The sequence below is a fragment of the Eretmochelys imbricata genome, chromosome 3 (genome assembly GCF_965152235.1).
Source record: "Eretmochelys imbricata isolate rEreImb1 chromosome 3, rEreImb1.hap1, whole genome shotgun sequence".
Taxonomy (NCBI): Eukaryota; Metazoa; Chordata; order Testudines; family Cheloniidae; genus Eretmochelys; species Eretmochelys imbricata.
The window spans coordinates 56,874,513-56,890,973 of NC_135574.1; the positions used below are offsets into that span (position 1 = coordinate 56,874,513).

The window sequence follows — 16,461 nt, forward strand, 5'->3', positions numbered from 1 at the left end:
GGCTTTTGGAAGACTTTGCCATAGGATATTCAACAAGAACTCCAATCAACTGTCAACAAAAACAAAACAACTATATCTATACACATTGGCTGCCTTTGCTGTGGACAGTCTGTCCACTCCAACAGGCTTCCCATACCAACTCAACCCTAAACATGAAAGTTGCCAACTGCCCTCTCAGAAAAAAGAAAGGAAAGTTATTCACACCAAAGCAAGGACGAGAAATTAGAGCAACATATCAGGGTATAAGGCCAGCTATTTTTGTCTCTGAACCTGTTATTCCTCCATAAGAGTTAGTAAAATGCAAATTTCAGTCTAACCACAGAGATGATTTACATTATACTGATACAAGGCTATGAGATTTATATCTTTAGACAACCTTTTCAGTAAGTGAATACAATTCAAGATTGGCACAATATGTTTTCTAGAATACGATGTCACAGCCTGATATGGTACATGATCACATTAGCACATACTATTTCTGCTCATACGCTGCAATATCAAATATTAAAAAAAAAGGGGGCTATTTAGAAATTGTGGTTAATAAAATAAATTTAAAAAGAAAAAACGCTTGCATCTTTTAAAATGAAAGAAATATTCACACATTAGAAGCTAAACTATATAATCCCATTAGCAGCTGCTGAATCTCATTAAGGACACTAGAAGCAAAGATACTTCACCAATGAAAACAGACAGTAGACAATCTATTTACAGATCCAGTTAGAGTGCTTGCTTGTTTTACAGCTTTCATGGAAAAGAAAGCATCTCTGTGTGCAATCACCTTATCCGGTAATTCAACACATCTAACAAGTGTAGTCTGCCATCTGTTTAGAAAGGTTTTCTTCTATAAAAGAAACCCTTAAAATTTAGTGCAGAACAGTAGTTACAATAGTTCTAAATGTCAAATTGCATACTAAGTATTTGTACGAGGACTTTAAGCACCAAATACCATACCCACAATCACGAACCTTTCAAAAATAGTACATTTTAATTCAATTTAATCAGTACATCTAGCACTGAAGCCAATGGGAGCTGCACTCAGCACCATCCGAAAGCCACGAGTGAGGATGGGAGTGGGGCACACAAAAGGATTAGACACTTTTGAAAGTTATGGCATTAGCTATTTTTGCAATATTAAACAAGGAGTCTATGGTGGAAAACACTCTAATCAGTGTAACCAGGATAAATGGAACAAGAGCCCCATAAAATAGTGGCTTGAAAAGCTGCAATAAATTTGTTAGTCTCTAAGGTGCCACAAGTACTCCTCATTTTTTTTTGCTGATACAGACTAACACGGCTGCCACTCTGAAACCTGCAAGGTGTGTGTAGCTTTTAGAAATTGAGCCCAATTAATACCATACAAGAACAAAAATGTTTGTGCACTTACCATAGTTTTCTGTCTCTACCATTAGGTAAAAAAAAATTGGGTCTTCAACGTGCTTGCTGTTTAGGGGCAAAACCTGACCTGTTAGTCAGCAACAGAGCAGCAGTGACCCAGTTACTGACAACCCAGCCATTATGAAATAAGTTACTTCTATAAGCAGCAGTGTGGAAGAGATCAGAGATACTAAAAATTATTTTTATAAAAAAATTGTCAACGCATATGTCCTCTTCCTCCTGATTCTACTAATATTGTCCCACATTATAAGAAGTTATGTAAGGTTAGGCAGATTTGTGAACCTTCCTATGAGAAAGAAAGGAAATGTGCAGGTAAGCAGGGATACATTTTCATGTTTTCTGTTCAGGAAGGTACACAGATCCTTTATGATAGTATTTTGTCAGCAGTGTATAGCCAGTGCATAGCCAAGTGCTAGATAAGACAAAAATTCCTACATATTATGCATTACTATTTACAGTTGGTCTCTTTGATCACTAAGGTCCCACGGAGTGTAACATGCATCTTCCCAAAACAGCATCACACACACACACCCCTATGTTGCAAATCTTTGTTTTATGAAAAGCATGGACAAAGCACGAAACACCTTCCTTCAACGTTTCCTCAAATAATGCATTAAGTTTTTCCACACAGATAGTTGCCATGGCTCTGCTTTGAAGCAGGGGGGTCAGATGTCTTGCTTTACTGGCTTCCAATGTACTCCATTTGATCCATCTTGAAACTGAAAACCCTTGAGGCTTCTTGCTTTTGGTGGCTGGATTGTACAGGACACTTCAGCAAGTTTGTGTGTTCTATATGGATCTTGAGAACCCTGTGGACATTTAGCATACGGCAGAGACTTTTTGAGCGATGTAAGAGTTTCACAGAATAAATTCAGCATTAACTCTTGTATAAAGATATTCAACTTGGGCATTAAGGCCAAATTCATTCTGAGCACTACTTTCTCTTTGTGAAGTGTCAATACTATAGATCTATGGACAGAATCCTGAGTCTGACATCCTTCTGGCTGAAATCATGATTATGAGGAAAGTTACTTGGAAAAGTAGCCAGATTGATGTCTCAGGATTGATGTTATGACTAGATGTCAATTCAGTGAGAATGGACAACCCTTCTCTAATGTAAGAGGCCATCCCAAGCGCTTGTGATGGTGATGAGCTATGACAGAATAGCACAGAACTAGCAGTTGTGCTTTGGTGGTGGAGTGCGTTTCCTGGAGCAAGATTACATGTGCTTCAAAGTTTGTAGTTAAGTGGAAGTAGATATCCACTTTCACCACGGATTTCCCCTCAATATTAAAATGTAGCATCTTAAGAACCACACCCAGCACTAGAGTTTGCAGTGCTGGTCCTGAAAGGAGTCCCCTTGCAGGGTGGCTCTTCCAGGCTGAATGTCACTTAGAATGGGAGCATGTGTTCCACACTTCTATTTTCATCCATTTTCATTTCACTTTGTGCCACTCACAGGAGACACCCTGAGAAGGGAGAAGACAAACCTCAGGGTTGTGTTGTATGCACCAAAGGAGGACTGACTGGAGACTTCCCCCCCCATCCCATCCCACCACGGAACTTCTTCATGTCTAGGTATAGTGAGATTCATCCTCTTCTGATAGTTGTCAACAGTATGGTGGATAAAGCTGCCACTTTCACTGTAAAGGTCCAAAGTTTAGTATCTGTGGTCAGATTGTCTTGCAGAAATTCCAGGACATGTCTGACAGAATTAATTGAGACTACATTATGGACCTTACCAAACATCAGGATCATCGGTCACGTCTAACAGTATGTGCTGTGGAACAACTTCTTCACAGATGCTCGTTAGATAATGAGTTTGTTAATTCCCCCCTCATTTGAATGTTCTCCTTTCAAATACCATGCAGCTGGGGTCAGCATGCAGCCATGATGCAGGATCAGACCCTATGGGAGAGACAGAATGCAAACGAGCACAATTTCTGCATGGGAAAGCAAGCTGCAAACTTCTTCAAGTCAGAATTAGGATCTAAGTCAGCAAGGGGCTATCAACATCACTCTCCTTCCCAATCTTCAGAATGTATGGATATTTATAAGAGATTTTGGACAACTCTGGGAGAGAGCATCTGTTACCATTTTCTTTTGGTCTTGTCTTTTTGAGAAGAACCTGAACATTACAGCTAAATCAATTGTTGCATTGCCAAGAGTTGACTAGAAGTCTGACCACCTTGTGATGGAGACTCCATTTGGCTTGATCAATCACCTGTTTAAGCCAAACTGTCTTGACATCGAGCTTCCCTTCTAGATGGAAGACATGAAGCAATGAGAGACTGTCTTCTCAACGGAGCAGCTTTTTGCTGTAGAGTTGAAGAAGTGATTCCTCCAGCCTTTTTTGATTTAAAGCCTGGTAGACGTGTCATCCGTCATTATTGGGATACTGTTGTTATGCAATGTGGGAACAGCTATACTCCAAGGCCATTTCATACTCATCTGAGTTCTGGCCAATGTATGCTGTCTTCTCCCATCTCCTGAAGAGATTCCCTGTACAGATCTCCCTTTTGCAGGTTCTCCACAGCTGCTTAGATTGGCATCTGTCAGAGTCTGTGTGGTTTAAAAATCTGTTAGATAGCTTGTTAGATACCGACTGTCCTTCATCCATCACTCTGTGATATTTCAATCTGGACAGTTGAGTTGGATAATGTGTATGTGGGTAACAAAAGGAGGACATTTTGAAGGGCCTTGTGTAAGTCTATACACAATAGCATCATTCCAAGGAGGACACCAGTGTTTGAACCAGGGATTCTATGGAGTTCAGGATATCCATGGTTGTGACCTTCAGTCACCATACACTGTCTGTTTAGTTTTTACATACAATTATATTTCCTGTCAGTTTCTTCAGATAGTTCATTGTACAGCTACTATGTCATTTGGCACTGAAATGACTTTAGTCATGATGTATACGTAGTGCCATTACAACAGGTAGATTAAGTGTAAACCATAACTACATTCTAGTTTTGTGTTACATGAGAAGGGAGTTCTCTGCACAACTCAAATATAACTCAGTGGGGAAGAGTTCCTATTCTAAATCATGTGTGGCCCGCCGTCCTGGAAACTGTGTGTGTGTGTCATTTGGTACTGACTTTTCCCCCTCCCATTTCTGCTATTACTGAATAGTGATCCAGATTGGGTTTCCCGTACCCATACCCATCCTGAGGGAACTGTATTCAGTCAGACCACTAGAAAGGAAACCTACTCTGAGAAAACAGGAATTAATTCAGAGAAGTCCTATGACCTTGGTTGTGCAGGAAGTCAGACTAGATCAGAACAGTCACTCCTTTCTTTATAATCTACGAAAAACACTTCCCTCCAAATGTAGCTCAGCAACTTAAAGTCGGTGGCTTTACCATTCAGCTTTCCATTGAGGAGGAGCCTCTAAATTACGGGTGCCTAAATTAAGTGGGCCTTCGGATGGCAGTTAGGGGTCAAAGGTGACTTTCAATAGCAGAGAGACAGGGTGAAAGTGTCTAGCAGAATTCAGTGTGTTGAACACCTTCCTCTCTCTGTGGTTTGAAGTGTTAATCTAGAAGAATAAGTCTTTCCTCTACACTGGATGCATTTAGAGAAAGCGTGTCTAACTGATGCAGCATCAAGGACCACACCAGCTTGCTATAGTTTTAGGGCTCTATAATACCGGTGAGGGAAATACAATATAATGAAGAAACATGCACTTGTACTAAGTTTCAAGCTACAAACTGCTTTTCTTGCTCTCTTTAGTCCTGTCTCCTTACTTTCCCCACTTCCATTCTAACTATTTATCATCTCTCTCCTCACTTTGAAAAGCACTTTTTCATTCTTTCTTGCCTTTAACTTCCCTTCCTTTCTTCTTGTCTTGATCCCCAATCTCTCAGATCTTGTCTTTATTAGCTTTTCTTACCAAGTTTCCCATCATTAACTTGGGCACAGCTCTACCAGTGCAAATGTCTTGACAATAGTTAGAATACTGGTGGCTAGTCTACACTTGTGCTACCACCATTGCTATCACCAGTACAGTTCCAACCATGGGAAATTTTAGAGGAAGAGACATCCTATAGGTTCTTTGCACCGCTCTCTGGATTCTCCCACTGCCTATGTTCTGAGGCTGGACTCCCAGAGAAGTGTTTAAGTTCTAGCTGCCCACAAGTCTTCTGTCTGTCGGCCACATTATGCCTGCTTACTGGATTCAGTCTGTAGGCCCACCAGTTATTCTCCGAGGCCAGAACAAAGCAGCTAGCACACTTTTGGTGCTATATAGCAGTTTTACAAGACAAAAAAATAAAATAAAATCTACCCAGAGATTTGGTGTTCTTTGCTGCTCATTTAACAATTGTCTGAATTACTCTCACATCTATAATACAGTTCTTACAGCCTGAACAGAAATTGCAAGCAAGGAAACTACCCAGGGTTTAAAAGTGCCTCTACAGCTGTTTATTACATGCAAGTCACTTAATATAAATATTTTAAGACATCCGCTGTGTTTCCATGTGTAGGCAACAGAGATCTTGTATGAGTATATTCCAGGTCTACTGAAAACAGAGAAGAGCTTCCACTAAGGTTATATTTTGGCAGGCAGCATCATCTCCATATTCTAGCTTGCCAAATTGCATTCGGATTTCACTGAACATACCTACTTTTTTAAAAACGGCAAAAGAGTCCTGTGGCACCTTATAGACTAACAGACGTATTGGAGCATAAGCTTTCGTGGGTGAATACCCACTTCGTCAGATGCATGTAGTGGTATTCACCCACAAAAGCTTCTGCTCCAATACGTCTGTTAGTCTATAAGGTGCCACAGGACTCTTTGCCGCTTTTACAGATCCAGACTAACACGGCTACCCCTCTGCTACTTTTTCGATACACCCAGGGAAGTAGAAACATTTGTTGCTGCAGAGAACTTGGCTTACACTGAAGATCTGGAACTGTGCTTCAAAGATGAATCAGAAACAGATTGATTTAGGAATTTGATCTACCTACTCTGACCTCACTGTTCCATTGCCAATATCTGGAAGCACTGGAGATTACACAAATAAGTTAAACTAGGTCAGAACTTGAGGGTTCAAACTAGACTGACTATTCAATAATCTTTAAACAAGAATTTTAAAAAAATATTGATTTTATATGGATAAATACATCTTTCTTCAGAATTATGACCCAGCTCAAGTCAAATAAGGGCCAGAACAGTATCTAACTGTTAGAAGCAGACAACAGTTATGACATATTAAAAGGACTCATTTTCCCAGGATAGGCTCATGAGACAACTTCAAGAATGACTTCTGGAAACCCCATAATATGGCCAAGATTTTCAAGACTGACATGATTTTGGGTGCTCAACTGGAGACACCTTAAATAGACCTGATTTTCAGAAAGCACTGAGCACCCAACCTCTGAAAAATTAGGAGCCTTTAAGATGTCTCTAGTTGGACACCCAAAATCACTGGTTACTTTTTAAGATCTTGGCCTATGTTTTTCAGGCCTAGGCTATTCAAGTCTCAATTTGTGCCATCATACTCAAAAACTCAAACTGCTTTTGCTCAAAAACTTTAGAAACAAACCTCATTTTCAGGCAGAGGTCAAACCACATTTTTTTCAGCATGATAGATGAAAGTAATGAGCAACTCAGAAATAGTAGGTTAGAGTCAAGATGTTTAAAGAGCTTTACTGATACTGCAATAAGTGGAGAGGACAACTTGTGTTGTGCAATACGTCAGAAGAAGTAGGATTGGAGGCAAAGGACTATCTCCCCACCCCCAACCCCTTTGATCTTTAATCATAGGAGTTACTATATTGAATCAAAGCTCTGGCCCATCTAGTCTTGTATCCTGTCCATGACAGTAGCCAGTACCAAAAGTTTTTGAGGAAGACCCGGGGGGGGGGGGGAGGAAGGAGAAGAGAAGAGCTACAGTTGGCAGAAGTGGGAGTTTCCTCCTAATTCCTAATATAGGTTAGAGATTCGCTTAAATCCTGAAGCATGAGGTTTTAGATTCCTTCTAAAACCTTTATTATAACCCTGGAAATTCTTGTTATACATGTAAATGTTCCATCCCTCCTCCCAATGGGACCCTCAATCTCACCTTCCTCTTCAAACTATTTTTAAACCCATTTATATGGCACTGAAGAAGAGTGGAGGACTGGGGAAAACTGACCTGCCACAATTAAGAAGTGGGGGAAGGAAATGAATTTAGGAAGAAAATAATCTTAGAAAAATCTGTGCATTATTTTCTTGCTAGAAAAGGGGGACCTATATAATCCTTGACAAGTGGCCCACTAGGCCATGGAGTTTTATCCTCTTTGCTGCCAGTGTTTAAATACATGCTGGGTTTTATTGGAAGGGAAACAGTGGAAGCCCCTCAGAAGTGTTCTGGGTCGAAACAGATAGCACACATGCACATTCCACTGAGAGGAATGGAGAGTTCACATTTCTAGTATTTCTCAGATTCAGGCAGATAGTATTGGATTAATTTACATTAATGGCAGAGGTTTGTTAGTTTGTTAAACGTGCAGAAACTGATGAGCAAGCCCACCCACTTGTCAAGGAAAGAGATGGTAAATGCATTTGTCAAGCTCCAAAGTAAAGTAATTTGTTCATCACTTACACGCCTTCCACTATTTCCTTTGTGATTCTGTAGAGCCATACCCATTCAAGGGAATCTTTTAAGGGCTACTACTTACATTATAGCATTAACTGCCCAACTCACTATAATTAGGAAGGAGAATTAAGAAATCAGTAAATTTGTCAAAGTATAATTTCTCTTTTGTATGTTATATGGCTATATATGAGAATTATATGACATGGTTGTAAGTCTACATTATGGTTATGGTAAGATCTGAAAATCTTTAAAAAGTTGACACATTTTACATTTTAATGTTCAGCACCTACCATTTCTGTATTCTTATTCACTCCTATAAATCTTAAATCACATCAGATATGCAAGGAAGCTTTACAATTACATAATATCCACTAATCAAGATAGCTCATTCTATAAAATCCCTTATATGTCAGAATTTTTGATCTGTAATACACTCCAGCCTGAATATTATGCTGTTGGCACACTGGTAAGTTATCTTGTTCCAGAGGAAAAGAAAGTGTTATACTGTTCTTCATGTAGCCAAACTAGATGTACCAGTTAATTAAAAAAAATGTCACTTGTTAATGATCCAATGAATGCCTAACAACAACTTCAGTGGATTTGTAAAGTTTGTATTTGTTACTGTAATTAATATCTCATTCATAACTCTACAACTCTGAGTTTGGAATAAACAATTTTAACATGAGATAAAATGGAGTAGCATAATAAAAAAAAATTAAGTGACCAGAGAATTGTGTTAGCAGTTTATAAAATACTGTTATAGCTATGCTGCCATTTTTTGTAATTAGTGTTTTCATCTCCTCTCGTAAAACAGGAGAGGTAGACCATTTTGCTAACAATGGCAGCATACATTGAAAAATCTAACCATGTCACAGTATAACTGAAATTTTGGTAAGAAGTTAGTAATTCCAGTCTCATGTTATAAGGAGGGCAATTGCAGCAGAAGACCGCAAGTATGCCCGGCCCTTAAGTGGGCTATGCAAGGGAGGCAGGGGGAGAAATCTCTAAATGCCAGCCAAAATTCTTAGCCCTGGTCTACACTAGGAGTTGAGGTCGAATTTAGCAGCGTTAAATCGATTTAACCCTACACCTGTTCACACGACGAAGCCCTTTTCTCGACTTTAAGAGCTCTTAAAATCGATTTCCTTACTGCACCCCCGACAAGGGGATTAGTGCTGAAATCGGCCTTGCCGGGTCAAATTTGGGGTACTGTGGACACAATTAGACAGTATTGGCCTCCGGGAGCTATCCCAGAGTACTCCATTGTGACCGCTCTGGACAGCGCTCAACTCAGATGCACTGGCCAGGTAGACAGGAAAAGGCCCGCAAACTTTTGAATTTCAATTTCCCGTTTGGCCAGCATGGCAAGCTGCAGGAGACCATGCAGAGCTCATCAGTAAAGGTGACCATGATGGAGCCCCAGAATCGCAAAAGAGCTCCAGCATGGACCGAACGGGAGGTACGGGATCTGATCGCTGTATGGGGAGAGGAATCCGTGCTATCAGAACTCCGTTCCAGTTTTTGAAATGCCAAAACATTTGTCAAAATCTCCCAGGGCATGAACGACAGAGGCCATAACAGGGACCCGAAGCAGTGCCGCGTGAAACTTAAGGAGCTGAGGCAAGCCTACCAGAAAACCAGAGAAGCAAATGGCCGCTCCGGGTCAGAACCCAAAATATGCCGCTTCTAGGATGAGCTGCATGCCATTTTAGACTCCTTCAATGGAGATGAAGGCAACACGGAAGCAGGTTTTGGGGACGAGGAAGATGATGATGATGATGAGGTTGTAGCTAGCTCACAGCAAGCAAGTGGAGAAACCGGTTTTCCTGACAGCCAGGAACTGTTTCTCACCCTGGACCTGGAGCCAGTACCCCCCGAACCTACCCAAGGCTGCCTCCCGGACCTGCCAGGCGGAGAAGGGACCTCTGGTGAGTGTACCTTTTAAAATACTATACATGGTTCAAAAGCAAGCATGTTTAATGATTAATTTGCTCTGGCATTCGTGGCTCTCCTGGATGTACTCCCAAAGCCTTTGCAAAAGGTTTCTGGGGAGGGCAGCCTTATTCCGTCCACCATGGTAGGACACTTTACCACTCCAGGTTAGTAGCATGTACTCAGGAATCATTGTAGAACAAAGCATTGCAGCGTATGTTTGCTGCGTTCAAACAACATCCGTTCTTTATCTCTCTGTGTCATCCTCAGGAGAGTGATATCATCCATGGTCACCTGGTTGAAATAGGGTGCTTTTCTTACGGGGACATTCAGAGGTGCCCGTTCCTGCTAGGCTGTTTGCCTGTGGCTGAACAGAAATGTTCCCCGCTGTTAGCCATGGTGAGGGGTAAGGGGCTAGCCACACGCTGGGGGGAGGCAAAATGCGACCTTGGAACGAAAGCACATGTGCTATGTATGTAATTTTAACAGCAAGGTTTACTGTGAAAGAGTGTACCCATTGTTCTATAAAATGTCCCTTTTTTTTCCTCCACCAGCTGCATGTGTTTCAAGGACCACAGGATCTTCTCCTTCAAAGAGGCTAGCGAAGATTAGAAGGCGAAAAAAAAACGCACTCACGATGAAATGTTCTCTGAGCTCCCACATTGACAGAGCACAGACGAATGCACGGAGGCAGACAACGTCAGAGTGCATGAAAGCACAAAATGACCAGGAGGAGAGGTGGCGGGCTGAAGAGATTAAGTGGCGGGCTGAAAAGAGGGCTGAAGCTGAAAGGTGGTGGCAGCGTGATGAGGGGAGGCTGGATTCAATGCTGAGGCTGATGGAGGATCAAACCAATATGCTCCAGTGTATGGTTGAGCTGCAGGAAAGGCAGCAGGAGCACAGGCTGCTGCTACAGCCCCTGTGTAACCAACCGCCCTCCTCCCCAAGTTCCATAGCCTCCTCACCCAGACACCCAAGAACGCGGTGGGGGGACCTCTGACCACCCAGCCATTCCACCCCAAAGGATTGCCCAAGCAACAGAAAGCTGGTATTCAATAAGTTTTAAAGTTTTAAACTTTTAAAGTGCTGTGTGGCCTTGTCCTTCCCTCCTCCACGACCCCTCCTGGTGCTTCTCTCCTCCACCACCCCTCCTGGGCTACCTTGGTAGTTATCCCCCTATTTGTGTGATGAATTAATAAAGTCATTGTTGCTTCAATGAAGCAACAATGACTTTATTGCCTCTGCAAGCGGTGATTGAAGGGAGGAGGGGAGGGTGGTTAGCGTACAGGGAAGTAGAGTGAACCAAGGGGCGGGGGGTTTCATCAAGGAGAAACAAACAGAACTGTCACACCGTAGCCTGGCCAGTCATGAAATTGGTTTTCAAAGCTTCTCTGATGCACACCGTGCCCTCCTGTGCTCTTCTAACCGTCCTGGTGTCTGACTGTGCATAACCAGAAGCCAGGTGATTTGCCTCAACCTCCCACCCTGCCATAAACGTCTCCCCCTTATTCTCACAGATATTGTGGAGTGTACAGCAAGCAGTAATAAGGGTGGGAATATTGGTTTCACTGAGGTCTAACCGAGTCAGTAAACTGCACCAGCGCGCTTTTAAACGTTCAAATGCACATTCTACCACCATAATGCACTTGCTCAGCCTGTAGTTGAACAGCTCCTGACTACTGTCCAGGCTTCTTGAGCCATGGCATTAAGGGGTAGGCTGGGTCCCCAAGGATAGCTATAGGCATTTCAATTTCCCCAACAGTTATTTTCTGGTCTGGGAATAAAGTCCCTTCCTGCAGCTTTTGAAACAGACCAGAGTTCCTGAAGATACGAGCGTCATGTACCTTTCCTGGCCATCCCACGTTGATGTTGGTGAAACGTCCCTTGTGATCCACCAGTGCTTGCAGCACTATTGAAAAGTACCCCTTGCGGTTTATGTACTCACTGGCTTGGTGCTCCAGTGCCAAGATAGGGATATGGGTTCCGTCTATGGCCCCACCACAGTTAGGTAATCCCATTGCAGCAAAGCCATCCACTATGACCTGCACATTGCCCAGGGTCACTACCCTTGATAGCAGCAGATCTTTGATTGCGTTGGCTACTTGGATCACAGCAGCCCCCACAGTAGATTTGCCCACTCCAAATTGATTCCTGACTGACCAGTAGCTGTCTGGCATTGCAAGCTTCCACGGGGCTATTGCCACTTGCTTCTCAACTGTGAGAGCTGCTCTCACCTTGGTATTCTTGCGCCTCAGGTCAGGGGAAAGCAAGTCACAAAGTTCCATGAAAGTGCCCTTAACGCATGCGAAAGTTTTGCAGCCACTGGGAATCATCCCTGACCTGCAACACTATGCAGTCCCACCAGTCTGTGCTTGTTTTCCAGGGCCCAGAATTGGCATTCCACAGCATAAACCTGCCCCATTAGAACCATGCCCACATTGCCAGGGCCCGTGCTTTGAGAGAAGTCTGTGTCCACGTCCTCATCATTCTTGTCACCGCGCTGACGTCGCCTCCTCGCCCGGTTTCGCTTTGCCAGGTTCTGGTGCTGCATATACTGCTGGATAATGCATGTGGTGTTTAATGTGCTCCTAATTGCCAAAGTGATCTGAGCGGGCTCCATGCTTGCCGTGGTGTGGCGTCTGCACAGAAAAAAGGCGCGGAACGATTGTCTGCCATTGCCCTGACGAAGGGAGGGGTGACTGACGACATGGCTTACAAGGTTGGCTTACAGGGAATTAAAAATCAACAAAGGGGGTGGCTTTGCGAGAAACAGAATGGCCCCCTCAAGGATAGAACTCAAAACCTCAAGGATAGAACTCAAAACTGGGTTTAGCAGGCTGTTGATTTCACAGAGGGAGGAGAAAATGAATACAAAACAAATCTGGTCTATTTCTTGTTTTGAGCCACTTCATCTATCTTTATACCTCTTGCTGGCAGCAGACCGTGCAGTACGATCGCTAGCCATCGTCATCTCCTGGGTGCTCGGCAGAAGACGGTGCAGTATGACTGCTGGCCATCATCTTCTGCTGGCTGCTGATTAAAAGACAGTGCACTGCCGGTTGTACTGAATCGCAAGGAGATGAAACTTAAAAGGGAAATGACCTGGCTGAGTCATTCCCATGTTTGCCCAGGCGCCCCTGACCTCATCGAAGTCAGTTAAAAGAGCACCCAGGACTACGTCGATGACGGCTACCAGTCATACTGCACTGCCTGCTGCCAATGGCAAAAAACTACTGCTGTATAGCAATGCAGTACCGCGTCTGCCAGCACCCAGGAGACATACGGTGACGGTTAGCTGAGTGGGCTCCATGCTTGCTGTGGTATGGTGTTTGCACAGGTAACTCAAGAAAAAAAGGTACAAAACGATTGTCTGCCCTTGCTTTCACGGAAGGAGGGAGGGAAGGGGGGCCTGATGATATGTACCCAGAACCACCCACGACAATGTTTTAGCTCCATCACGCACTGGGATTTCTACCCAGAATTCAAATGGGCGGCGGAGACTATGGGAACTGTGGGATAGCTACCCACAGTGCAATGCTCCGGAAGTCGATGGCTGCCTCGGTACTGTGGACACACTCCGCCGACTAAATGCACTTAGGGCATTTGTGTGGGGACACACACACAATCGACTGTATAAAAACATTTTCTACAAAACCGACTTCTATAAATTTGACCTAATTTCATAGTGTAGACATACCCCAAAACAGAGTAATTTTCTTTAAGAGTTTTACATAATAAAGGTAACTTTTGCATTTGTAATTTAAACTCCAAGAGAGCAGAATAAAGGAGAATGCCCAGACACACAAACTCCTCTTTAGAGCCACTCCTTGAAATTGAATAGTTTCCTTGAAAATTCCTTCCCTACCACACACACTCATGCCCTATAAAATGTGAGCACTGGGCTGCTCAGTCAGTGTCTTCTTTACAGGCAATATCATTGAAGTGCATGTTTAGTGATCAATGGCTCCATGTCTAGTTGGCAGCCGGTATCTAGCGGAGTGCCCCAAGGGTCGGTCCTGGGGCTGGTTTTGTTCAATATCTTCATAAATGATCTGGAGGATGGTGTGGATTGCACCCTCAGCAAGTTTGCAAATGACACTAAAATGGGAGGAGTGGTAGATATGCTGGAGGGTAGGGATAGGATACAGAGGGACCTAGACAAATTGGAGGATTGGGCCAAAAAAAATCTGATGAGGTTCAACAAGGACAAGTGCAGAGTCCAATGCACCGCTACAGACTAGGGACCGAATGGCTAGGCAGCAGTTCTGCAGAGAAGGACCTAGGGGTGACAGTGGACAAGAAGCTGGATACGAGTCAACAGTGTGCCCTTGTTGCCAAGAAGGCCAATGGCATTATGGGATGTATAAGTAGGGGCATTCCCAGCAGATCAAGGGACGTGATCGTTCCCCTCTATTCGACATTGGTGAGGCCTCATCTGGAGTAGTGTGTCCAGTTTTGGGCCCCACACTACAAGAAGGATGTGGAGAAACTGGAGAGAGTCCAGCGAAGGGCAACAAAAATGATTAGGGGACTGGAACACATCAGTTATGAGGAGAGGCTGAGGGAACTGGGATTGTTTAGTCTATGGAAGAGAAGAATGAGGGTGGGGGGGATTTGATAGCTGCTTTTAATTACCTGAAAGGTGGATCCAAAGAGGATGGATCTAGACTATTCTCAGTGATAGCAGATGACAGGACAAGGAGTAATGGTCTCAAGTTGCAGTGGGGGAGGTTTAGGTTGGATATTAGGAAAGACTTTTTCACTAAGAGGGTTGTGAAACACTGGAATGCGTTACCTAGGGAGGTGGTGGAATCCCCTTCCTTAGAAGTTTTTAAGGTCAGGCTTGACAAAGCCCTGGCTAGGATGATTTAGTTGGGATTGGTCCTGCTCTGGACAGGGGATTGGACTAGATGGCCTCCAGAGGTCCCTTCCAACTCTGTTATTCTATGATTCTAACCTAGACCATCCCTGACGGGTGTTTGTCTAACCTCTTCTTAAAAACCTCCAATGATGAGGATTCTACAACCTGCCTTGGAAACCAATTCCAGCTCTTAACTAGCCTGATGTTTAGAAAGTTTTTCCTAATATCTAACCTAAGTCTCCCCTGCTACAGATTAAGCCCATTACTTCTTGTCCTACCTTCGGTGGACAGGGAGAACAATTGATCAGTCTTCTTTATAATATCTCTTAACATATTTGAAGACTTATCTGGTTCCCCTTCAGTCTCCCAAGACTAAACATGCTCTTCCCCCCCCCTTTTAAAAACCTTTCCTCATAGGTCAGGTTTTCTAAACCTTTACTCATTTTTTTTCTCTCCTCTGGACTCTCCGATTTGTCCACATCTTTCCTAAAGTGCTGCACCCAAAACTGGACACAGATCTCAAGCTGAGGTATTACCAGCACAAAGCAGACTGGGACAATTACCTCTTGTGTCTTACATATGACACCCCTGTTAATACATCCCAGAATATTATGTCCCAACTGCATCATGTTGGCTCATATTCAATTTGTGTTCACAAATTCACTATTATCCCCAGATGCTTGTCAGCAATATTACTGCCTAACCTGTTCTTTCCCTGTTTTGGCTTGTGTTCCTTTCGCATTATTTTTAATATTAACTGTGTAAAGCATCTGGTCAGTTAATCTTTGAATGAGGACTGAAGCAAAATAGGCATTAAACACCTCAGCCTTCTTGGTGTCGTCCATAATTAGCTCTCCTTCCCCACTAAGTAGAGGGCCTACACTTTCCTTCATTTTTCTCTTGCTCCTAATGTATTTATAGATACTTTTCTTATTGCCTTTTATGTCCCTTGTTAGGTGCAACTCATTTTGTGCCCTAGCCTTTCGGATTTTATCCCTACACGCTTGCACTATTCTTTTGTACTCATCCTTAGCAATGTGTACGTTTCCACTTTTTGTGGGATTCCTTCTTGAGTTTCAGATCACTGAAAAGTCTACAACCATTGAACTGAATTTCTCTCCTCTAACTCTCTCCTGAATTCTCTCCAACCCAGATTCTCACTTCTCCACTTAACACGGCTCCCACCACGGTCTCTAACAACCTCTTCTTGTAGGTCTCAAGGCTTCTAGTCTATTGTCATCGTCCTTAATCTCTTGGCTGCTTTAAATACCACTGATCAGAGACTTCTTGAAATCCTGTTGTACCCCTCTTCAAACCGTACTTCCAGCTTCTGTGACCATCTACATCTGGTTCTCCTATGTCTCTGGTTATTTCCTCAGCATTTCCTTCAATGGACTCTCCTTCCCCTCCTCCCACAACTTCCACTATCTGTGGAGTCTCTTGGGGCTTAGTCCTTTGGGCCCACTTTCTCTCGCCTCCCCACCTCCCACTTCAGAAGATCTTAACTGTCCACATGGCTTACTCACAGATCTCTCCCTCCACTTCTGGAGAATCTCCTACATCCAATCCTGAATCACAGTTTGGATCTCTGATGTGGCTCATTGTCAATTCAACAATTAAATTAACTAAAACTAAACTCATCATTCCTCTACAAGTCTCCCCACTCACCAATTCTATTGACAATACCAT

The 16,461-nt window shown here is 43.2% G+C and overlaps 1 long non-coding RNA gene across 4 annotated transcripts in view; it reads right to left on the reverse strand.

Moving 5' to 3' along the window:
• LOC144262644 (uncharacterized) overlaps positions 1-16,461 on the reverse strand; it is a 51,855-nt gene that overhangs the window by 17,613 nt on the left and 17,781 nt on the right. The window lies entirely within an intron of this gene.